At 42.2% G+C, this 25493-nt stretch overlaps 1 protein-coding gene and 1 non-coding gene across 2 annotated transcripts in view; both read right to left on the bottom strand.

The window, feature by feature from the left end:
- LOC126262980 (serine protease easter-like) overlaps positions 1 to 25493 on the bottom strand; it is a 384563-nt gene that overhangs the window by 217421 nt on the left and 141649 nt on the right. The gene's annotated exons all lie outside the window — the stretch shown is intronic.
- Positions 17754 to 17828, bottom strand: Trnaw-cca (transfer RNA tryptophan (anticodon CCA)). Its single transcript has one exon. It is a non-coding gene; the product is annotated as a tRNA-Trp (tRNA).

The following is a 25493-nucleotide window of genomic DNA, read 5'->3' as shown; positions in this document are numbered from 1 at the left end:
TGTTCTCTACAAAAACTTTAGGTTATTGTAGTTGTTGTAAATGACAAAGTTAGAAGAGAGACAAGAATTCTAATGTACGTGTGTTTCCTACCTAACTATAGCTATTGTGATAAGTTAGATCTGACGCGTATCCAAACTACTTCCGCAGACTTACCACTGACGCATTTACCACGATACTCCACTGCATTTTGTGCCGAAGTTTCACTAATTTCCGAACAGAGACGCTTTGGCCACCCTGATACTAGCCTGCTATGTAAGTGTGAAATACACTCACGTTCAGATGAACAGAACTCCGTGAACGACTACAAATAGTATGTTCATATTCACAGGACATGTACACCGAAGAGCCAAACAAAACTGGTACACCTGCCTAATATCGTGTAAGCAGAAGTGCCGCAACACGACGTGGCATTGAGTCTAGTAATGTCTGAGGTAGTGCTGGAGGGGATCTCTTGTGAACAGCCCGTTGCAAAGCATTCCAGATATGATCAATAATGTTCATGTCTGGGGAGTTGGGCGGCCAGCGGAAATGTTTAAACTCAGAAGAGTATTCCTGGAACCACTCTGTAGCCTTATACACATCGATGCCATCACGCATGGAAGACGTTATCAGGGCCCATGGCGGACCCTGTGCAATAGGACACATTCTGAACCGAGGTGACTGAAATGCTAATCATTTCTGTAGCTCACACTAATCTACATATCCTCTGAATGTGAACGTCCCATCTCCAGTCGTTGAAGGACTGTTTTTTTCTGAACATGAGTGTATATATCAATTAACTAGCTTTCAAAGGTACATAGCCTCAGCAGATTATCTCGTCTGCTGGATAAGTAAGCATTTCAAGCATAATAAGGTTACTGGTTGCTGTTTTCTGTAGAGTTGTATCATCACTAGAGGTTTTTCCCATTTTTCGTAAAGTATACCTTACATCGCGACCGTTTCGAGGATAAACGGAGACAATCCCATACAAAAAAATGCATGTTTCCAAACTGTTATATTAAACACGCAGCTCCTTCCAATTTTACTCCGTGCACGGCAAGGAAAACAATAAAGCAATCACTTTGAAAGATGATATCAAAGCTACATAAAGCTTATCTCTCGGTAAAAATTACGTAGTGGACCCCTTGCATTTTTCGCGACCAAGCACGATAATTGTACATAACATGCTCCAAAATACTATACGGATTTGTGTTGTAGTTTCAGTTTGACGATGAATTTCTTTCAAATATGACAAAGTGCAGTAGTATGGCGGACGAACCCAACCTAGACATTCAGCTACGCAACAATGAGTCTTTCATCGCAACCAGGATCTCTGGCGGGAGAAACCCCGTGTCTGCCCAGCAGGGTCTGTGTCATGTGTGTCACGCTTTGAAAGAAAAGAGGTCATTTTGTTTTGGCTCCCAAAGCAAGGAAGTTTACGACGAATGCGTTCAGCTACACTAGCAGACAATACATATGTTAGTCGTAACTAAATGTTACACTTTTAGATATGTTTATCCATCCATTAACATATGTTACCACTGCTGCTACTGTTTCAAGGTTAGCGTTATTTCGAACTGTTCTTGTCAGCGGGCTATGAGATGACGTGACTCCCTTGAGAGAGACTCACATCCTGGATATAGGAGCGAGGGACGTAAGGGTAGGCGATGAACACGGTCTGTGAACACTAAAAATGTCACAGCTCCGAACGGAAAACGAGAAGCAAAATATCTCGGGTAATGAAACGTCAAGGGAGAAGTACCGAGCTCCAGTCGCGCCTCGGACACTGCTGAGCGTTGCCGGTGTGCCTTTTACTCTGTGAGGCTAGGTGTGTATGCTGCTGCAGAATAATTAATTTATATTCTTTAGATTCGAACCTTGATTTAAAGACTTTACGTCTGTACAATAAGCGTTGGAATTTGATTGAAGCAATAACGTTCAGAAGGCTAAACTTTTAACGTGAAAAAAAAGTGAAAGGTGTGTCAGATAATGCAGTTCGCTGCTGTCCTATTTTCATTTCGTATAAATTTTTCTTATTCTGTCTGTTGTTTCTTTCTCCTGTCTCAGCGGTAAAATCATCATGTCTGCTTTGCTTTCCACTGTATTCCCTCTTAGGTCAATGATATGGAGGGAGAGAAGGAGACTGGTGTTTAATGTCCTGTCGACAACGAAGTCATTAGACACGGAGCGAAAACTCGGATTAGGGAAGGACGGAGAAGGGAAACGGCCGCGTACTGTCAAAGAAACGCTCCCGGCATTTACCTGAAGCGATTTAGGGAAATCACGGAAAACCTAAATTAGGATGATCGGGCGTGGGTTACAACGGACGTCCTCCCGAATGGGAGTCCAGTGTGCTAACCACTGCGCCACTTCGCCCGCTTTCTGATATCAAGGCGATTATTCTAGTATAGAACATACCTTGTTTGTTGCCATGTCACTTTCTTCACACCCACTTGTCTTCTAATTTCTACTAAATGTTGTACGAATCTAACGAATCTAGAGGACTCGAAATAGTTGACAACAGAATATTTTATACTTAGTATTCCTCTGATACCAGTAATCCTACCAGGTAAATCAGACCTACAGTTTAAAGTGGGTCATAATTTATTGCGTTGAATCCATTTCGAGATGGTATTCGTGGTGTCCCTGTTGGTTACCGCCTTTATTTCAGCAGGCATTTGTTGTCGTTTGTGGACGCCTCCCCGTATTTTTATCTTATACTACTACTTTCCACAGTATCGTTCACCTTCCGTGCGATTGTCGGCTATCAGTATCGAGCTCCGTATGATAATCGTCTTCAGTCTTTTCCGAATTTCTTGCGATTGCAGTATTGTTTACAAATACTAACAGGAAGCCGAATTTCGTTTCTGATTCAAGGTGGTCGGTTGGTTTGAGGACCAAACGGCGAGGTCATCGGTCCCATCGGATTAGAGAAGGATGTGGAAGTAACCATCCTGGTATATGCCTGAAGCGATTTAAGGAAATCACGGAAAACCTAAATCCGCATGGCCGCTCGCGGGTTTGAATCATCGTTTTCCCGAATGCGAGTCTAGTGTGCTAACCATTCCGCTACCTCTATAGGTGTCAATGATGTAACTATTTGTATACCACAGCATAACTCCATGTGCAACAATTTCCTCAAATTTTAATTTTTTTTTCACCTCTATAAGCAGTTATAAGAATCGAGGGACATGAAAGGGAAGCAGTGGTTGGGAAGGGAGTGAGACAGGGTTGTAGCCTCTCCCCGATGTTATTCAATCCGTATATTGAGCAGGTAGTAAAGGGAACAAAAGAAAAATTCGGAGTAGGAATTAAAATCCATAGAGAAGAAATAAAAACTTTGAGGTTCGTCGATGACATTGTAATTCTGTCAGAGACAGCAAACGACTTGGAAGAGCAGTTGAACGGAATGGACAGTGTCTTGAAAGGAGGATATAAGATGAACATCAACAAAAGCAAAACAACGATAATGGAATGTAATCGAATAAGTCGGGTGATGCTGAGGGAATTAGATTAGGAAATGAGGCACTTAAAGTAGTAAAGGAGTTTTGCTATTTGGGGAGCAAAATAACTGATGATGGTCGAAGTAGAGAGGATGTAACATGTAGACTGGCAATGGCAAGGAAAGCGTTTCTGAAGAAGAGAAATTTGTTAACATCGAGTATAGATTTAAGTGTCAGGAAGTCGTATCTGAAAGTATTTGTATGGAGTATAGCCATGTATGGAAGTGAAAAATGGACGATGAATAGTTTGGACAAGAAGAGAATAGAAGCTTTCGAAATGTAGTGCTACAGAAGAATGCTGAAGATTAGATGGGTAGATCACATAACTAATGAGGAGGTATTGAATAGAATTGGGGAGAAGAAGAGTTTGTGCACAACTTGACAAGAAGAAGGGATCGGTTGGTAGGACATGTTCTGAGGCATCAAGGGATCACAAATTTAGCATTGGAGGGCAGCGTGGAGGGTAAAAATCGTAGAGGGAGACCAAGAGATGAACACACTAAGCAGATTCAGAAGGATGTAGGTTGCAGTAAGTACTGGGAGATCAAGAAGCTTGCAGAGGATAGAGTAGCATGGAGAGATGCATCAAACCAGTCTCAGGACTGAAGACCACAACAACAACAATTCACCTCTAAACAAGCATCAAGCGACAAAAAACAAAACAAAAAAAATCTCAATCGTCCTTTTGCGTCCAGAGAATTAACAACGTTGATGTTACTCTAGGTGCTTGGCCCAGTAGTTTCGGAAACAGAAATGTAAACTACGTAGTTTCTGGACAGATCTCTTGTACATGGTACAAACGTAAGATGGACAGACAAAGTAACTCGTGTCAACTAAGATTCGAAAAAATTGCGGAAACCTACGCAAAAGCATCGTTGCAGCCCTGCTGATACATTTTCTTGAAGTACCACACAAAAATACTACAATAACTTAAAATAATTTCACAGATATTGATGGACAAGGATGCACTGACAGACACTCTATATTGTTATAAAAATTAACTATATATGACGGTAGTATCTGTTCCCGAAAGAACAGTTACCGTGGATGACCATGCAGCTTTGCTAGAAATGAAATGATAATTAAATGGACACCCTAGCTGCAAACAGGCGTTCATGTACTTCATTGGGGACACGTTGAAAATGTGTGCCCCGACCGGGACTCGAACCCAGGATCTCCTGCTTACATGGCAGACGCTATATCCATCTGAGCCACCGCGGGCACAGAGGATAGTGCGTCTGCAGGGACTTATCCCTTGCACGCTCCCCGTGAGATCCACATTCCCAACATGTCCACACCACTACATTCGTAGTGCGCCTAATAGATGTTTTGCCCATCACACTCATTACTCGTGGCAGATTAATCTACCAAGTCCCGCACGAGTTCGGGCATAGCGTGTGCGTTCGCACAAGAAGGTCAATGGCCGGGAAGCCATATTTTAACTATATATGACGGTAGTATCTGTTCCCGAAAGAACAGTTACCGTGGATGACCATGCAGCTTTGCTAGAAATTAAATGATAATTAAATGGATACCCTAGCTGCAAACAGGCGTTCATGTACTTCATTGGGGACACGTTGAAAATGTGTGCCCCGACCGGGACTTCTTGTGCGAACGCACACGCTATGCCCGAACTCGTACGGGACTTGGTAGATTAATCTGCCACGAGTAATGAGTATGATGGGCAAAACAACTATTAGGCGCAATACGAATGTAGTGGTGTGGACATGTTGGGAATGTGGATCTCACGGGGAGCGTGCAAGGGATAAGTCCCTGCAGACGCACTATCCTCTGTGCCCGCGGTGGCTCAGAAGGATAGAGCGTCTGCCATGTAAGCAGGAGATCCCGGGATCGAGTCCCGGTCGAGGCACACATTTTCAACATGTCCCCAATGAAGTACATGAACGCCTGTTTGCAGCTAGGGTGTCCATTTAATTATCATTTCATTTCTAGCAAAGCTGCATGGTCATCCACGGTAACTGTTCTTTCGGGAACAGATACTACCGTCATATATAGTTAAAATATGGCTTCCCGGACATTGACCTTCTTGTGCGAACGCACACGCTATGCCCGAACTCGTACGGGACTTGGTAGATTAATCTGCCACGAGTAATGAGTATGATGGGCAAAACAACTATTAGGCGCACTACGAATGTAGTGGTGTGGACATGTTGGGAATGTGGATCTCACGGGGAGCGTGCAAGGGATAAGTCCCTGCAGACGCACTATCCTCTGTGCCCGCGGTGGCTCAGATGGATAGAGCGTCTGCCATGTAAACAGGAGATCCTGGGTTCGAGTCCCGGTCGGGGCACACATTTCAACATGTCCCCAATGAAGTACATGAACGCCTGTTTGCAGCTAGGGTGTCAATTTAATTATCATTTCATAAAAATTAACATTTTAACATGGTTGCTCTAATTTGTGTGTTATTAGTTACTGGGTAAACATATGCTAACGTAGGCCTACTATAATGTATGTCTTCGGCATTTCCCATTCTCGCACGAACTCAATCACTATCTTTTGAAATGCCTTTCAACATCTAAATATACATGAAGACTTTCAGCATGTTAGAACTAGAATATATAATTCGTTCGCATCTTAACACACACGGTGACAAACTGAAGTGAAAAAAGAAACGCTTAGCAATTACAGGAGGAAATGAAGCTGCCATAAGCAAGACTTTGCACATCAATAAGCAAAGATATTAAATTCTGATAGGAAAACTGGAAATAAATAGTCCTGGCGAGTCGCCCAAATCTCACTCTCTGTAATATGTGGTCTTACTTTGACGTAAAGGAACATACTGGTGTGACGTACCACTGCAGGCTGCGAGCCCAAGGCAGTTTAAACGTGGGACTAGTGGCATGTCCTTTCAAGGCCAATTTTCCCGATTTCGTCTTGATCCTGATACGTATTTAAGAACAAATTACTTTTGCCTATTCTTTACTGTATAGTAATATAACGGCAGTAGGAACTTACAGCGAAATGAATGCATGTGACATCATTACGAACAATCTCCCACTGTCTTTTTATGTCGCCTGTAACGATCTTAACCCGTTAAATACGTTCTGGTCTTTTTTTTTTCCTTTATTGTAATTTTAATCACCTATACAGGCGGGCTGGCAGCAGCACATTACGCTGCTCTTCAGCCTTAAGTGGAACAATAACATGACAGAGGTGATACAGACAATACAAAAAACGGCGGGCAAAAAATGGAGATACAAAAAAAAACAATAAACATGAAGCCGTTCACGTTGGACGATAAAAACACTAACACTTGTGGGCACGGCGCACAAAACACGGAGAACGGCGATGGCACAGGTGAACAGTGGAGTCGTAACTGCACGAAACACAAAACGAAGCACACACACGAAATACTGATGTCGATGAACTCCGGCGCACGACTGTTCACTATGCGTGTGCGAGTCCGGGGACCTGCCAAGAGAGGAGGAGGAGGAAGGGGAGTGGGATAGCGAGAGGGGAGAGCAGAGATGCCACGGGCAGGGGAGAATTGGGGGAGGGAGGAAAGGGGAGGGGAAGCCCGGGGGAAGAGGGGTGGAGGGAGGGGACGTGGGAAAAGGAAAGAGAAGGGAAGGGAAGAGAAGGGAGGTAGGGTGCCTAAAGGAAAGGAGACCGGAAGTGGGGGGTGGGTCAGGGTCAAAGTTGATAGGAGGGGTAGATGGAGGGGAGGAGGACATCATCAGGGAGGGGGAGCTGGCAGAAGCCACCTTGGGAGAGGGTAAGGAGGGTGGAGAGATGGAGACCGGGTGGGACGTGCGAATACAGGCGCGGCAGTGGGCGGGGGTGGGAGAGGATCGGGGAGACGAGCGGGTGAGGAGGATCGAGTTTGCGGGAGGTGTACAGGATCCGCATCCTTTCAAGGAAAAGGAGGAGGTGGGGGAAGGGGATGAGATTGTACAGGATCCGCGTGGGGGAGGGGAGACGGATGCGATAGGTGAGGCGGAGAGCATGATGTAAAGGGATTTGGAGGGATTTATAAAAGGTAGGGGGGGCGGAGATCCAAGCCGGATGGGCATAACAAAGGATAGGGCGGATGAGGGACTTATAGGTGTGGAGGATGGTGGAGGGGTCCAGACCCCACGTACGGCCAGAGAGGAGCTTGAGAAGACTGAGACGGGAGCGTGCCTTGGCTTGGATTGTCCGGAGGTGGGGAGTCCAGGAGAGGCGACGGTCGAGGGTGACGCCAAGGTACTTAAGGGTGGGAGTGAGGGCGATAGGACAGCCATAGATGGTGAGATAGAAATCAAGGAGGCGGAAGGAAGGGGTGGTTTTGCCTACAATGATCGCCTGGGTTTTGGAGGGATTGACCTTGAGCAACCACTGGTTGCACCAAGCGGTGTACCGGTGAAGATGGGATTGGAGAAGGTGTTGGGAGCGCTGTAGGGTGGGGGCAAGGGCAAGGAAGGCGGTGTCATCGGCAAACTGGAGAAGGTGGACGGGGGCTGACGGCGGCAGCATGTCCGCCGTGTACAAAAGGTACAGAATGGGGGAGAGGACGGAGCCTTGGGGCACACTAACGTTCTGGTCGATTTATCAGAACATTTATACACATCGTATGAACACTGCATTCAGAGACTGCGTAGCAGAGCAATTGAGAACAGCACATCGTTTTGTCGCCTGTCCCGTAAACGTTTACTGGAAACTACTTTCCATATCCGGCCGCGGATAAAACTGTTATGCATGCACTGACGTCTCTCGTTAGCTCTGGTAATGCGCACTACTGTCTCCAGCACGTTCTGACCCAACACTCTGCACTCCGCTTTACGAGCACTTGCTGATTTAATTGCTGGCGCCGACGAACCAACACACTGAAATTATATAAATTTCTAATACGTTGTTGCTTTCACTTCATTCGAAGGTTCAAGATACCGCGAAAAAGTTACTTAGCAGAAAATAGCATTACGTGATTTTCCAGTCCGCTACCCACCAAACAGGTGCCTTAGATTGAAACAAAAAGTAAGTATTTCTAAGGGCTTCTTACATATCCTGTATGAGGCTCAAACGCAGTTCTGAAAAATCAGATGGGGAATCCCACGGACACATTTAAAGATCATACGTGGGGTTCAAACATTGTTGCGTCAATTACACATCTGTGGTTATTTTGATTAGTTAGACAACCTGCTTCATCATAACTCAGAACTTGGCACTCGTTTCTGAACTGTCAAGCGCTATCACATCGCACACTAGATGGAAAAGGTAGCAGAAGTAATGAATACATCATGCTAAAAACTCATCAAGCTTTTGTCTGGATGTTTCACGAAACGCAAATTGCCCGATGTCTCCGCGACAGCACCATTAATACGTTCGGATAGTATAAGAACATCGCTCCGTCACCATTTTCCTCTTTCATAACCAACAGGAAAGATTTTTCGATACTGAACAACATTTTGTGAAATAATGTCACACTTAAAGAGACTTCACATTAATAGACGAGAACTAATTCCAGCTTTTTGAATTAGGAATTGGTAGTTTTCGCATGGGATTTTGGGTTGGCAATATTTAGGAACATTTTTGAAATTATTTGTGCACTTTGGTTGATTTGCCAAAGTCATCATCTTTCAGCTTTCACGTGGCAGCATATGTGGTCTTCTCCTTTCATTGTATTTCAGTATCAGCCTAATAAAGGGTAAAACGTAAATGATTCCACGAGTGTCCCTACGATCATTAGTCTGGCAGGCAGCCATCATTCAAACCGACTAGAGGCAAGAGATGCATTTCCGATAAACTGCATCTTTTCTTGCTTCTCCTATGCACAACGAATTTTTATCTGTACCCTACTGCTCCCTGTTACATAATTCCTTCTGCCACAAACTTTCACCCTCTACATTGATAAACGCATTTGTAAGTACTGCTGCAGAACTTATTTATTGACTAAAGGCATCGATAACTCTGTGGATGACTGATAATTTAATTTATGCACGAACAACTTCATTTTCCCCCTTCTTTCTTTGTTCATTCGGTAAACTAACAGTAACTATTTGTTGGTATTTCATCCGTTTACATTCGAACTGAACATTGCACAAAGAAAGTTCGCGCCTTTCTTTGGCTCAAATTGCATTATGTCTAACACGCACAACGCTTTCATTATTCATTGCAAAGGACTTCGAGTAAGAAACTTAACGTAGAATGATCAAGATTGTTATTACCTGATACCTTTCTGTATAATTTCAGATCAGGGAATGGCTATTTCACTGATCGAAACCAGTAATCGATGTATCCTTCTCTCCGATCTTGGCAAACAAACCGTTTCCTGCAGAAGACTACAGCACTATACTTAAAGATTGGAGGCAATCTTTAATTACACTCCTGTAGTCTTGTTTAGGAAACTTTTCATTTGCTAAGATAGGAAAGAAGGATACATCGATAACTAGTTTAGACCAGTGAAACAGCCATTTCCAGGTCCGCAATTATACAGAATGTATTGCCCAATATTCGTTATACAAAAAATAGACGAAATTAATCGTTTAATAATTATTGCAGGAGCATATACGACATAGCATAAAGCAGTGTCTACATCGACTACTTAAGTAAGACTCTTTGTCGCGTTCCTGTTTACAATTCGTAACTGTAAGGGAAATTCAAATAAAATTAATGAACATATTCCACAGCCATTAGTAAAAAATTATGTACGGAAAGAGTATTAGAACAGCACGTACTTTAAAAGTTGTAGTTACGAAATGTTCGAATGAGACACGCTATGCAGCACTTCATTGTGCAGTGTAACAGAAACACCACAAAGATATGACCCGGCAACATAAAGCACCATCTTGCCTGGTGGCAGGATTGGATAAAGGTATCCACTTGACAGCAATAAGCAGACTGGCCGATATTGCGTAGCACCACTTTTGATTCACTGAAGCCGCCATCAGGTGGCTGTTGAGTGAGCACGCAGTACTTTTACAGAATGATAAAAAAAGTTGCAGCACTTAATAACGGATGTAGAGTAATTGCAATGCTTTATACGTAAACTATGAAAGCTGTACAGATAGAAAGAGCCAATGGATGGCGTAGGTGATAAAGATTGACGTAAAAATAGCGCGATGCATCGGACTACACGTAAATGGCAGATACTACGTAAAACAGTAGAATGCCTGAAAACATTAAACTGAACTAATCGTACAATGCAACTTTATAAATTTCAGTTGTAGTTTATCATGGACGGTCGCTAGGCAAGGAGCGGACGATCGACATAGAAACGGTACAAACTGCGTAACAGAAACTAATACTCGTGATGTTCAGGGTACCGGAAATCACATTCGGTTATTGGCTTCACTTACATGCATGCAAGTGTTTCATTCGAAATAACAGCCAAAAATACGAAACTGAAAGCTACGATCGTAACGTGATAAATATGTCCAAGACAATTAGAAATGTTATCAAAATAACTAAACAAGTAAGTGTGAAGGCACTAGTACAGAAGTACAGTTATAAATATGTCCAAGGTGGTTACAAATGTTATAAAAATAGCTAAAGAAATAAGTATGAAGGCACACGTACCATAATCACATAGAGTGATGCACAATGACTACGTAAAGAGAGCCGGCCAGAGTGGCCGAGTGGTGCTAGGCGCTACAGTCTGGAACCGCACGACCGCTACGGTCGCAGGTTCGAATCCTGCCTCGGGCATGGATGTGTGTGATGTCCTTAGGTTAGTTAGGTTTAAGTAGTTCTAAGTTCTAGGGGACTGATGACCTCAGAAGTTAAGTCCCATAGTGCTCAGAGCCATTTGAACCATTTTAGGTAAAGAGAACTGTAAGTACTAGCTTTCATACAACCAACGTAAATGAAAAATATGTAGGCAGTGCAGCTCTGTATCATGTTACACGTAGGATGTATGTACTTATGTAACAATATGGCAGCCACAATTTCTAGGTGCAATATTTTATAAATGTAATAATATAGCATTTCCAATTATAAAACGACACGATTATAACTTATTTTGGCAAAAGAAATGTTACAGTTAACTAATACATTGTTATGTTGGATGTAGAACATAATGTCAACCACGTGTTGACTATAGAATTCAATAACAATCCCATAAGAAAATGGTAGGAACATAGGGAATGCCATACATTACAGACAAAATTTAGGATGTACAAAAAGTACAAGTCAACGTAATTCTGACAGAAAGTGAAAACAGTTTTTCTGAGAAAAGCACATAAAGTCTTGTCTGAAAAACCTGAAAAGGCTATATAATATGAATATTAAGTACTATTCCAATCTCCTGCTTTTTAGTAAAAATGTAGCACATTTTAGAGTCCTGTCTTGAAGCTGAATATCACATTTGAGTTTTCTTATGAAGTATATGCTACGTAGTCCTATGTCTGCTTAGTAAGCTTCCTATCAAAGCATATTATGTGTGGTCTGCTTAATTATATTAGTGCTACTATTGAAAATGTAGCACTGACATACATTTAAGAGTAGCCAATAACGGAATATGCTTATAGGTACCCTGAACGTTAATCAAAATTATCTTCTGTTACATAATTTGTACCATCACTACGCCGACGATCTGCTGCATGTATAGCGACCACACATGATAAACTACAATTGAAATTTGTAAAGGTGCATTGTATTTCAGTTTTATATTTTCAAACATTTTACTGTTTCACGTGGTGTCTGACAGTTACGTGTAGTCCGATGCACTGCACTGTTTCAATGTCAATGCTTATCACTCACAACATCCATTGGCTCTAATTGTACAATTTTCATATTTCAGGTATAAAACATTGTAATATCCCCTACATCTATTTCTGACTACTGCACATTTTTTATTTTTCTGTAAAAGTATAGTATTTTTACTTAACTGCAACCTGATGGCACATCCAGTGAATCAAAGGTCGTTTACACGATATCGTTCGATCTGCTTTTGACTTTAGCTGGATAGCTTCATCCGATATTGTCAGCAGACAAATGGCTCGTCACGTTCACACATCATATCAATATGTTGATATGTCATACTGCATAATATATTGTGGCATGACGTATCTAATGCATACATTTTGTAACTACAATTTTTGAAGTACGTGTTAGCTTAAAAACTTTGTGTACATACTTTTTTACTGATTACTGTGGATTCTTTCCATAAATTTTACTAGAATTTATCTTGCAATTTGAAATTGTAAACTTGATAGTGGCAAAGCGTCTAGCTTCAGTTGCGATCTTGGAAAACAAAAAGTTTTCGTAAAGAAATGTACAACACTACAGCAAAGTTTTACGATGACCTGGCTATTAAATTTGGGGGATAACTCGAGAGAACCAACCACAGCGGCACTGTGTAGCTATTTCCTATGAACTCTTAGGCCCTACGTCATATTAAGATAATTTTAGGAAGATGATTATTATATTGTCTGAATCATGCTGTCCTCACAGTTAATTGGTTGTAGTGTGTAAATTTCAAGCATCGTACATGTCGTAGTCATAGGTATTATAACACACACATTGGTTTCAGCTGCTAGACCTTGGACACTATATCAGAAACTTGGAAAATTTTGTCACAGTTCCCACATTCTTGTCTAAGATTTGCTAAAATGAAATTAGAATTTCATGAAGCATTTTAAAAATTGCTTTTAGATTACACTGGGCATCAGTAAAGGGCGGCGTAGTTTCGAGCTGAAAACGAGGGCGGGGGCACTGTGAACTAGATTACGGTAGTGTACTCACGGGCACTTGCTGTTGCCGCGAAAGCAACCAGGATGGCGACTGCGCATGCGCGGTAGGCGAGTGGTGCTCCTCGTCTGGGCATAGCTGCACTGCGGGGTCTGGAGACGCACTGGCGGCCCACGGCTGAGCGCCCCGTTATATCTGAACGACAATCACAGCCCGCTGACACACACACCACGAGCCACCTCTGCCCGCTACTCCGGCGGCAAACCAATAAATAGTGCGTGGGGCTCCACGACACGCTAGCATCAGGGTTAATCTCACGCGACGCGCTGCAAGCCTGGTAGATGCGGTAGGCTACAGCTCTGATAAGCGCACTGGCTAAAACATTAGTCACTCCCAGGAGAGGTTGCGCTCGAGCTTTGATAATGACCTCGATTCGGCGGCTAAGAGAGTCCAGAAGTCTCTTCATACATGTCGTATCTAGCTGAAACCTATCATTGATAGTTAGACCTCTTAGAGCTACCAAATTGTGAGCACGTCGATTGCTACGTTTCACCCTCTATTATTAATGGTTCAGTTATTTAATATGGGCGATTTAGCGAGTCAGCAGTGTTGCGATACATGGCCTGCTTTCTCATCAAACAAGAAACATACGTGTACAGTCCTAGGAATACTGTTGTTGTCATCTTGGAAGACGGAAGCTTCCACAACAAAATCATCATAAAGAAGTAGAGGAAAGGGATTCACTTTGTCACCAAGAACACATAAACTTCCTGGTTATTATTCATGGTAACATGAATGAATGGGCCCAGGTCATGGTACGACAAACACCCTAAAAATATCGCGGTACAACTTCTGGTATGAACTACACCGGCCACTCATGGCGGATTAAACACCTCTTTCAGCCGCCGTTGACAAGACAGCTTGCTTCATTTCAGAAGAGGCAAAATCACAGTTCATCGGACCTCTCTGCATTCTCCTACCAGTTGTCCAAGTTCTGAGTTATTACATCAGTTGAATAGGTGCATCTTCATGTGTCGCTGTGGGAAATGCGTTTTTCCAAAGTTAGTTGGCTGGTTGGTTGGTTTGGAGTGAAAGGCGCTGAATTGCAAGGTCACCAGTCCCTTTTTCCCAAGCTACTCGCTTCTAAATGTCCATTGCATGCAGTTCCCTTCGCAGTGATTGCTCGTAAACTTGTTGAAATTAACTAACAGTAGCAACAGTCGCACTTGATACCAACTGTTACTGGCAAGGCGTGAGAGAGCATACAGATGTTAAAATTAGCAATTGTGTTTTTTAATTGGCAAATAATGCATCAGACGCAGCGCAAGCAGCGTCAACAATAAAGTTTCATGCGATCAGCCGAGCCGGAAATCAGCACAGCGAAGTCTCTCGAACATTCTTCCACTGAAGAGGCTTCCAGAACAGGAAGACACTGAAGAAAGATGACAGTCAAGTTGCCTTCAGTTGACTACTCGCATATAAACACGAGCGGCGTCTGTCTCTGTCTCTCTCGAATCTCTCTTTATCGATATCTCTCTCTGTTAATGATCGCTCTCTCGAATGAATCTGTACTTCAAAGATATTTTCAAGGTGTGTAAAGCATTTATCTGTGTAAAAGTTTCGTCAATAGATGAATAATCGTTATTGTTTACCTATGTTTGATTTAAAGAACATTAACCTTGCTTGCCAAATTTTCTATGTTTCAGCTAGGAGAACTGCAAGACTGCCGACATATCGTTCACTGGCCGCTGCCGAACATCATTCATATTCGAATTTGTAGCAGCCACTCGTGCGTCCCTGAGATATGTTAAGCCGATCTGTAAAGGCAGTTTCCAGGCAGCGCTTCTGTGCATATCACGTAATATTAATGATCGGCATACGACCAACAAACGATGTACGCCGTCAGTCCATCCCACGGTATCAAAGCAGAATAGACACTATCTTGAAATATTTATTTTCTCTCTCTTATTGGTAAATTTACCTGTGACGTGTGATAATTTAAAATTACCTTTTTTCCTTTTTTTTACTTGGCTACTTCTTTTAATTAACGGCACTCCAGTTAATTTTCTCCTATCAGAATTTACTTTTCAATTACCACTACAGAGCACCACACAAAATAGAGAACACTTTCTTTTTTGAAAATAATAGATCATCCTCATTCGGCCGCCGGTGACACGACAGTTTGCTTCATTTCAGAAGGGGCAAAATCACAATTGATCGGACCTCTCTGCATTCCTCTACCAGTTGTTCAACTTCTGAGCTGTTTGATCAGTTAGACGCAGCTTTATGTGCCGCAGTGGGAAATGCATTTTCCGAAGTTATTTCGTTGGTTTCCAGTGAAAGGGACTGCACTGCAAGGTCATCAATCTCTTTTTCCCCAAGTACCCGCTTCCAAATGCCCATTTCATGCATTTCCCTTCGCAATGGCTGCTCGGAAACTTGTTGAAATTCACTAACAGCGGCAACAGTCGCATTTGGTACCAACTGTTACTGACAAGGCGTGACACACGTCTCAAGTTCCTGCCGGATAGGTTCTTTCTATAACCACTGTTCTTACGCCATGTTGCACATACACTGGACAGTCCGTGGTCATACACCAACAAATCGGGCAACTACATGTCGGTGTGGCACTGAGTCCGTCCAGATACGATGGCTCCTTCCAGCCATTCTGCCACCTGTCCTACCGTGCTGGTCTTGTAGGCCTACAAGCGACTGGCACACTTCACTGCAGCCATGGACTTTAGCAGTGAGGTGTCACATGACTGCCTGTCGCCCGCCCATTCCACTTTATCTAAAGAGCTGTTTTGAAGGGGTGACTAATTTATGTTTGATGAGATTACCTGAGTGAACGGCGAAACTATGTTCACTGAATGAATTTTTATGATATGTCACGCAGCGGCTATTAGCAATGCGTGACACGTGCCGTATGTGGCATTCTATCGCTGGTGGCATACAGAACGTCGGCACGCTGTATGACGCTCTCGAAAGGACACACATTAAGCGAATCGGGTCCTCAATCTACACACTAGATGGCCTTTGGTCATCCTCCTCTGTAGGTCAACAACCCTCTCCAGCTTAGCAATGGTAGACATATGGTAGCAGTACTGAGGCGCGTGCACTATGATTGAATGCTCCGAAGTGAAGTGAGTGATCAGGTACGTTCTCGTGTTATCCGTGGCATCTGAGTGAAAACACAGACAGAACCCCGCCGTTTACAGAACGAACCGAAATTCCACCGACAAAATTTCTGAGATTGTTCAGGGACGTTTACAGAGTGTTTTGATTTAGGGGTCTCTGGTCTTTCTTGTTTGGTTACTGTTGGGGATATATGAACAAACATCTTCCAGCTTGCGTAGTGGAGCACAAGATATGACGTGCAGAGTACATTAGACTCTGTGGAATATACATGTTTCGTGTTTTTTGATGGGCAACGTAATATATTTGCGTTGGTTCAAAAATGGTTCAAATGGCTGTGAGCACTATGGGACTTAACAGCTATGGTCATCAGTCCCCTAGAACTTAGAACTACTTAAACCTAACTAACGTAAGGACATCACACAACACCCAGTCATCACGAGGCAGAGAAAATCTCTGACCCCACCGGGAATCGAACCCGGGAACACGGGCGCGGAAAGCGAGAACGCAACCACACGACCACGAGGTGCGGACTATTTGCGTTGCCAAACGTATTAATATGTGTTGTGCGAATAAAGCAAAAGTTTATTTTGTCCCTTAAATAGTTGTTACTTGTCATTTAGATGCGTTAATGTGCATAAACTACAACAGGTTATGGACCCAGTTACTGCATTAAAGCGAAGTAATAAGCTTTAAGGTGTGCAGAAGTTCGTATAAAGTTGGATTGTGTACGCTATACGAAGAAGAAAAATAGCTGTAAAATGACTACAACACAGGTACCGCAAACAGAGCGGCTTGTAGCGCGAAAATTACACGACTTGGAAATTTGCCGTTCTGGCGTATTTGCACTTGGATGACTTATGGGACGTCGCAGACGGTAAATTGGAACCTACGGAATCAAGATTTGCTACTAAGGATCGGAAGGCGAACTCAAAACTAATGCTTTGGATTCATCCAGTGAATTATGTTCACATAGAAAAGGCTACGTCAGCAAAAGAGGTATGGGACAAACGGAAAAACGCATTTGAAGATGGTGGTTTAACCAGAAAATTAGAATTTCTCCGTGAGCTGATAACCACAAGACTGAATAAGTGTAAAAGCGTGGATGAATATGTGAATAAAATAATTTCAATCTCCAATCGTCTGAGGAATATTGGTTTTGAAATTGCCGGTGAATGGATGGAACTTTATTGTTAGCTGGACTACCAGAGAAATATTCGCCAATGATTATGGATTTGGTAAGTTCGGAATACCCATTACAGCGGATAGCGTTAAAGTAAATATTCTACAGGACGTGAAGAATGAACCAGATTATAATGCTTCAGGAAAGGAAACAGCGTCGGCTTTCTACTGTAAGCCAATAAGATGTTTCAGATGCCAGAAAATTGGAAATGTCGCTTCACATTGTAACGAAAAGTTAAATATAAAAGAAGCATGCAGAATGAGATTTTCACTCTGCAGCGGACTGTGCGCTGATATGAAACTTCCTGACAGATTAAAACTGTGTGCCGGACCGAGACTCGAACTCGGGACCTTTGCCTTTGGCGGGCAAGTGCTCTACCAACTGAGCTACCCAAGCACGACACACGCCCCGTCCTCACAGCACGGGGAGTGAGTCGTGCTTGGGTAGCTCAGTTGGTAGAGCACTTGCCCGCGAAAGGCAAAGGTCCCGAGTTCGAGTCTCGGTCCGGCACACAGTTTTAATCTGTCAGGAAGTTTCATAAAAGAAGCATGTTAATTCTAGTAGTCCTGAGAGGAAGACTACCCACAAAGGTAAGGAATTTTCTGTTTTTTACTATTTAAATGAAGCGAGTGACAATCATGCAGAATGGTTCATAGATTCAGGAGCATCTGTGCACATTACCAAACCTCCGTCAGGTTTAGATATGATGTTCAGTCGAGGACTGACATTGGAATTTCCACACTTTGGGGATCTAAGTTAAGGTGTGAACTCGCAGGAAAAGTGGATCTTAATTTACTTGTGAATGGGAAAAAGGAATTTGTTACTGCTCGTGATGTACATTATGTAAAGAATATTGCAACTAATTTGTTGTCAGTAAGCGAAATAGTAAAGAAGGGTAATAAAGTTATCTTCGATATAGAGGGAGCCAAAGTGATAGACTCTTGCGGTGATATTGTAGCTACTGCAAGTAGATGTAAGAGGTATTTACAAAGTGAATACACCACAAAATACTGATGAAACAGGAAATCACTCTGTTTATGCTGCAAAATGTTTCTTGTAGCATAGGAGACTTACTTGGACATTTGAATAGGAAAAGTATGACTTTACTGAAGAATATGGCAACTGGGATGGAAAATTATGGAATGAATGATGTCCAATGTGAGGCGTGTTTGCAAGGGAAGCAGGCTAGATTGCCATTTAAATCGAGTTAGAGCAGATCTAACGAAGTCTTGCAACTCATACACTCAAATCTCTGTGGACCTATGGAGAAAAAAATCCTTAGGAGGTAGCTTCTATTTCCTGACATTTGTAGATGATTTCTCTAGATACATGTATGTTTATTTTATGAATAGCAAGGATCAAGTAAATGATGTATTTGTTTTTTATTGCAAAATGGTCGAAAGACAGACCCAGAAGAAAATTAAAATTATTAGATCAGACAATGGATCAGAATATGTAAACGGACGGTTTAAGGAACAGTTAAATGGAATGGGTATTAGGCACCAGACTAACATTCGCTACAGTCCCTCTCAGAATGGAGTTGCAGAACGAGCCAACATAACCATTGTAGAAAAGGCAAGACGTATGTTAAGCGATGCTGAGCTACCTGTGTTTTTGGGCAGAGGCTGTGTCAACAGATCACCTACCAAAGCTGTGAGACACAATACACCTTATGAAGTATGGACTGGGAAGAAACGGGATCTAAAGCACTTAAAAGTCTTTGGATGTGAAACCATGGTTCAGATTCCAAAACCTTTAGGAAAATGGGACGCAAAATCTCAAAAATGTATTTTTGTTGGCTACTGTGAGGATTCAAAAGGCCACAGATTTTATAATCCTGTGAATAAGTAGTAGAGATGTAGTATTTTTAGAGGATTATAGACCTAAAATAAAGGAAAGTAGTCAAAATGATACAGTAATGCAACCAAGCATGATGCTGGTAGTGTTGAAACAGAGATGGAAACTGAAACAGAGGAAGATGAGAATAAAGAGGAAGCTGATGTGCTACTCGAGAATCAAATTGAGGAAGAAGATTCGACAGAGGAAGTCTGTTTAAGGCGGTCTTCATGCACAGAAAAACCAAAAGAATATCCAGAATATGAAATGTATGTTGCCCAAACATTCAACAATGAAACAATCACATTTGATGAAGCTTTAGCAAGTTCAAATGCTCAAGATTGGCCGAAGGCTATTGAAAAGGAGCTGCAATCTTTTGTAGATATTGATACATATGAATGGGTTGACATGCCTGAAAATAAAAAGCCACTAAGAACAAGATGGGTGTTTAACATTAAAAATTCTGAGAGTGTAATACCAAAATTCAAAGCGAGATTGGTAGTTAAAGGATATTCCCAGAAAGAAGAAATGGGTTATAATGAAACTTTCTCACCAGTGGTGAAGTATTCATCATTAAGATACCTTTTGGCTCTTGCAGTAAGGGAAAAGTTATTAATTCATCAAATGGATGTGAAAACAGCCTCCCTGAATGGAAGGCTGGAAGAGGAAATATATGTGATTCCACCTGATGAAGTTAAGCGACCCTATCAAGGGAAAAGGAGAATTAGGCGCTTGAAGAAAGGCATATCTGGATTAAAGAAAAGTGGACATTGCTGGAATAAATGTTTGCATAAAACTTTAATAAAACTAGGCATGTTACAGTCAAAGGCAGATCCAAGTATATATCATAAAAGGAGCAATGAAGAAATTGCAATCATGGACATATGGGTGGGTGATTTTTTTTTTAATTTTAACCAATAGTGAAAGCCAGATGGACTTTTTTAAAAAACAGTTACGATCAGAATTTAATATGCATGATTTAGGGGAAATTAATCAATTCTTAGGCATGAAGATTCGAAGAAGTACCAACAGAGAAGAATTATGGATTGATCAACCTCTGTACATAAGGAAAATCTTAGAAAAGTTCAATATGGAAAATTGTAAACCTATTTCTACTTCTATGGAAAGTAATGCAAAACTACTAATAACTGATGATGACGAGAAATGGAAGGAAAGTGTATCATATTTGGAAGCTGTAGGAAGTCTACTGTACTTAGTACAGGCTTCCAGACCAGATATTGCATTTTCCACAAACGCAGTAAGCAAGTTCTGCAGTGATCCGAGAGAAAAGCACTGGATGGCAATAAAGAGAATATTCAGACATTTAAATGGAACTGTTGATTATAAGTTAAAATATTCTTAACTGGAAATGTAAATTTGGAAGGATACAGTGAGGCAAACTGGGGAAATGAGCTGGAAAGCAGACACTTCATCACTGGAAGTTGGTTTAGACTAATGGAAGGATTGATATCATGGTCATGTAAGAGACAAAGGACTGTTGCTTTGAGTACTGCAGAAGCTGAATATATGGCCTTGTCCTCCACTATCCTAGAAGCTCTTTGGATTCGTACACTGATGAGTGAAATAGAATCTCATCCAACATTAAAGCCAAATGTGGTATTTTGTGACAATATAGGAGCTATTAAACTTGCAAAAAATAATATCACCAGTATAACATCCAAACATATTGACATAAGACATCACTTTGTAAGACATCATGTGGAACAGGAAAATATAATCCTCAGTTATCCATGCACAGAAGAAATTTTATCTGATCTCTTAACCAAGTCTCTCAGTAAGGACAAATTTCAGAAGCTGGTGAAACATTATGGTTTAACCTGGGATATATACTGTTGAGTATGTGAAAAATATTTGTTCAAGGGGAGTGTTGGGGATATGTGAACAAACATTTTCCAGTGTGCATAGAGGCGCACAAGATATGATGTGCAGAGTGCATTAGACTCTGTGGAATATACATGTTCCGTATTTGTTGATGCGCAACGTAATATATTTGCGTAGGCAAATATATTAATATGTGTTGTGCGAATAAAGCAGAAGTTTATTTTGTCCCTTAAATAGTTGTTACTTGACATTTAGCTGCGTTAATCTGCATAAACTACAACAGTTACAGAGTAATAAAGCGTTTATGGTTTATTTTGTGACTCCAGTTACCTTTGTTTCTGTGGAAATACTTTAACAACGACGAAAAAATCCATAGCTTGCAATCACGAAAATATCCATAGTTGGAGTAACGCAACAACCCTCAGATAAAACGTGCCGTATACTTCCATCACAGTGTGATCAGTTTGCTCTGTCAGTGTGCAATACTGCGCACTGAATCCACACAAAAGGTTTTTATCGGCTAGCTCTTCATCATTAAACTTATCCATACTGCTGTGTGTCACTGTTAACGTACAACTAACACCGTGGGGAACACAAACACCTTGACAAAGTCGAGTAGTGGTGTTGAAGCTCAACTGCGCAGACTATATCGTGTTTACTGGTGTTAACAGCAGCGAGCACTGTGAGGGAATGGAACCAGTTTGTTTCCATACAAGACATGCAGCGCATGCCGTCGACATCTGCGCAAGTGCAGATACAAATGAGAATAAGAAATCAAAATGCAATTACTCTGTAACTAGTCACTGGAGGCCAGCGGTACCTTATAACAATGTACGTAATATGTACCCGTCATCACCCTTTGAAATTTTGTATGTGCTGTTCAGGTTCCACCGCTATTCCAATGGTTACAGACTGCTCGTACGACAACGTGGTTTTCCTTTCTGATTCCTGTAACTTTGAGCATCGTGCTTGTAGTCTGTGCCTGCTCTTCGGCAATGATACGAGGCTGCATTTGGCTTCGTCTCTCATTTGGCCACGCTATCTTATTTCCAACATCTTTCTCAGGGAGAGGATAGTCTCCACCCGATATACATGTTTCGCAAGGCCAAACAGCGTCCACGGTTTTCAAGTTAGAACAGTGCGTAGAAAATTCGTTCTTGTCCCAACACACCAAAGTTTCAACGAGAATTAGTTACTTGCTACTCATCTATCCTACTACTGATTTCTACTGGCTTTATTGCTCTACAGACTATTCTAAGCTTTTGATATTCGTAATTCGTTCGATTACACAACTATCAAACTTAACGGCAGGTTATGACGCCCGTGGTGAGTTATACCTCATACGAACAAAATTAGATTGGCGATGCTGTCTAAAACGCTAGTGGCCGGACCATCGTTGCCGACGCGCGGGGTAGCCGTGCGGTCTAGGCGCTTTGCCACGGTTCGCACGGCTTCTCCCGTCGGAGGTTCGAGTCCTCCCACGAGAATGTGTGTGTGTGTGTGTGTGTGTGTGTGTGTGTGTGTGTGTGTGGGTGGGTGGGTGGGTGGGTGGGTGTGTGTGGGTGTGAATTCGTAAGGGACCAAACTGCTAAGGTTACACACCACTTAAACTAACTTATGCTGTTATGCTAAGAACAACACACACACCCATGCCCGAGGGGGACTCGAACCTCCGGGGGAGGGACCGCGCAATGCGTGACATGGCGCCTCAAACTATGCGGCCACTACATGCGGCCATGGGTGTGTGTGTTGTCCTTAGCATAAGTTAGTTTAAGTTAGATTAAGTAGTGTGTAAGCTTAGGGACCGATGACCTCAGCAGTTTGGTCCAATAGAACTTACCACAAATTTTCAATTTACATCGTTGTCCCGAAAATGGCAATATCACCTGAGGACATAAGGTCCATTACGTCCCATCTTCGCTGCCCTTCGAAAATTTTCACAAACATATTCCCAACATTATTCATAGCTGTTGCGGCTGTTAGTAACAAATTGCCAATATGATAATCGGTAGCAGTGTTGGTGCAGGACAAATGACATTTGATTGGAATCGAACTTACGATAAAAACCCAAGGAAAGTCTCTGGGATGGAAGAAGTATCCACCACATTGATCTTAAATTAAAGCACGATTCCACACGAAAATTGGTTCTGTTTTCAATAATTGCAACATTGCCACTGACTGGCAATTTTTACTCAGTTCTTGCGAGAGAAACACAAAACAGAAGAGGCACAGATTTGATGCAGAAGCAGTTGAGAAAGCGGAAAGCGATGAGACTAAAGAAGAAAGGAAGAAGCGGTGTTGACATACCGCATCTGTTGAGATCATTGTAGAGGGAGCAGAAGTTCGGAAGGGAGGGAATTCAGCTATGTCCTTTATAAGGGAACATCCGGGCTTTTATCTATAGCGAGTTAGGGAAAATTACAGAAAGCAGTTCCATTTTCTCTGTTCAGCATGTGCAGCAGCTCACTCTTCCCATGTTTTCTACACTATGGTTATATCTGTAAACGATGACGCTGTTCCTCCTTTCTTCTTTTTATAGCACTGAGTGTTATTAAATCGTCTTCTTTACTATATTTAGCTTAGCAGCCGGTTCAAGTATATCATGGAAATGTTTTGACCTCAGTGCCGACAAAGATGCAGTCAACTATCACAGTCACAAACTTGTTGTGAAAACAGTCGGCAGTGGGCAAAGTGTTCAATGGTTGAGACTCAGTATGGACGCGCCAGATTGAACACCAGTTAGCAATAAACTATGGAACGACGCTACAGAGCCTTCTTTGACTTCACTGCGTACTGTAATTCCCACAAAGCTGCGGCACATGTTGAGTAGTGTTATTTTTCACACAATACCCCCCCCCCTCCTCCCCCGCCTGATTTGAAATGAAGAATCACTCCACTAGCTACTAATAAAGTTGAATGACCCAGTAATGCCGAACAGCAAGGGAGGCATGTTTAGAACTCGGCGTTCCAGGGACAACGAATATTTAGGGTTCAAATGGCTCTGAGCACTATGAGACTTAACATCTAAGGTCATCAGTCCCCTATAACTTAGAACTACTTAAACCTAACCAACCTAAGGACATCACACACATCCGTGCCCGAGGCAGGATTCGAACCTGCGACCGTAGCAGTCGAGCGGTTCCAGACTGTAGAGCCTAGAATCGCTCGGCCACTCTGGCCGGCAATATTTAGGGAACCCACGGGAAATATAAATCTGAGTGATATAGACGAGCTTGACTCTTACTGTACAGAGGAGCTGGACAAAAATGTGGAAAACTGCGAGAAAATCATGGTTGAACAGATGTCCAGCAGCTAGACAAGTTTGCAGTTCCTACTGTTGTATTTGACGACGAACGATGTCTGTGCAGTATTCTCAAACCGTGACAAGTGTCAGTTCGTGTTCAGAACAGCGTTCTGTGTAGTTGTGTGTGCGTTATATCGAATATGAATGAATCAGAACGTGGCCACTTGTTGGTGCTCGTATGTTGGATGCTTTCATAGCCAAGGCAGCCGGAGTGTTTCGTGTTTCTAGAGGCACAGTATCGAAGATTTATATCGCATTCAGGAAAAGCGGAAAAACTTCATCCACTAAGTCATAACGTGCACGAAATTCTGTGTTGATTGATCGGGGGGGGGGGGGGCGGCAGGAAATTGCAGGGCGAGCTCTAACCACTAAATCAGTGATGCTGTAAGTAGGCTGTTTATGTTTTCTTATTGGCAACGTTAAATAGCGCTCTGTATGAAAATCACTGGCTGTGCTGTGTGCAGTCTGTGGCTGGTTTGCATTGTTGTTGGCTATTGTAGTGTTGGGCAGCTGGATGTTAACAGCGCGTAGCGTTGCGCAGTTGGAGGTGAGTCGCCAACAGTGGTGGATGTGGGGAGAGAAATGGCTGAGTTTTGAAATTTGTAAGACTGGATGTCATGAACTGCTATATACGTATATTATGACTTTTGATGACTATTAAGGTAAATACATTGTTTGTTCTCTATTAAAATCTTTCATTTGTTAACTATGCCTATCAGTAGTTAGTGCCTTCCGTAGTTTGAATCTTTTATTTAGCTGGCAGTAGTGGCGCTCGCTATATTGCAGTAGTTCGAGTAACCAAGATTTTTGTGAGGTAAGTGATTTGTGAAACGTATAGGTTAATGTTAGTCAGGGCCATTCTTTTGTAGGGATTTTTGAAAGTCAGATTGCGTTGCGCTAAAAATATTGTATGTCAGTTTAAGCACAGTCATGTATAATTTTTCTAAGGGGACGTTTCATATGGCGACCCTGTCACGATACCTCACTGGAATCTTCTCATTTTTTTCTTGTAGTTTGTGTAATTAGTGTAGCTATTGTTTATTGCTGGTGTGTAATTGTAAAGATAATCTCCTTTGTAGT

This window comes from Schistocerca nitens, chromosome 1 (assembly GCF_023898315.1).
Source record: "Schistocerca nitens isolate TAMUIC-IGC-003100 chromosome 1, iqSchNite1.1, whole genome shotgun sequence".
Lineage (NCBI taxonomy): Eukaryota > Metazoa > Arthropoda > Insecta > Orthoptera > Acrididae > Schistocerca > Schistocerca nitens.
The sequence above is the reverse complement of the archived record's forward strand: the minus strand, read 5'-3'. Positions and strand labels throughout refer to the sequence as shown.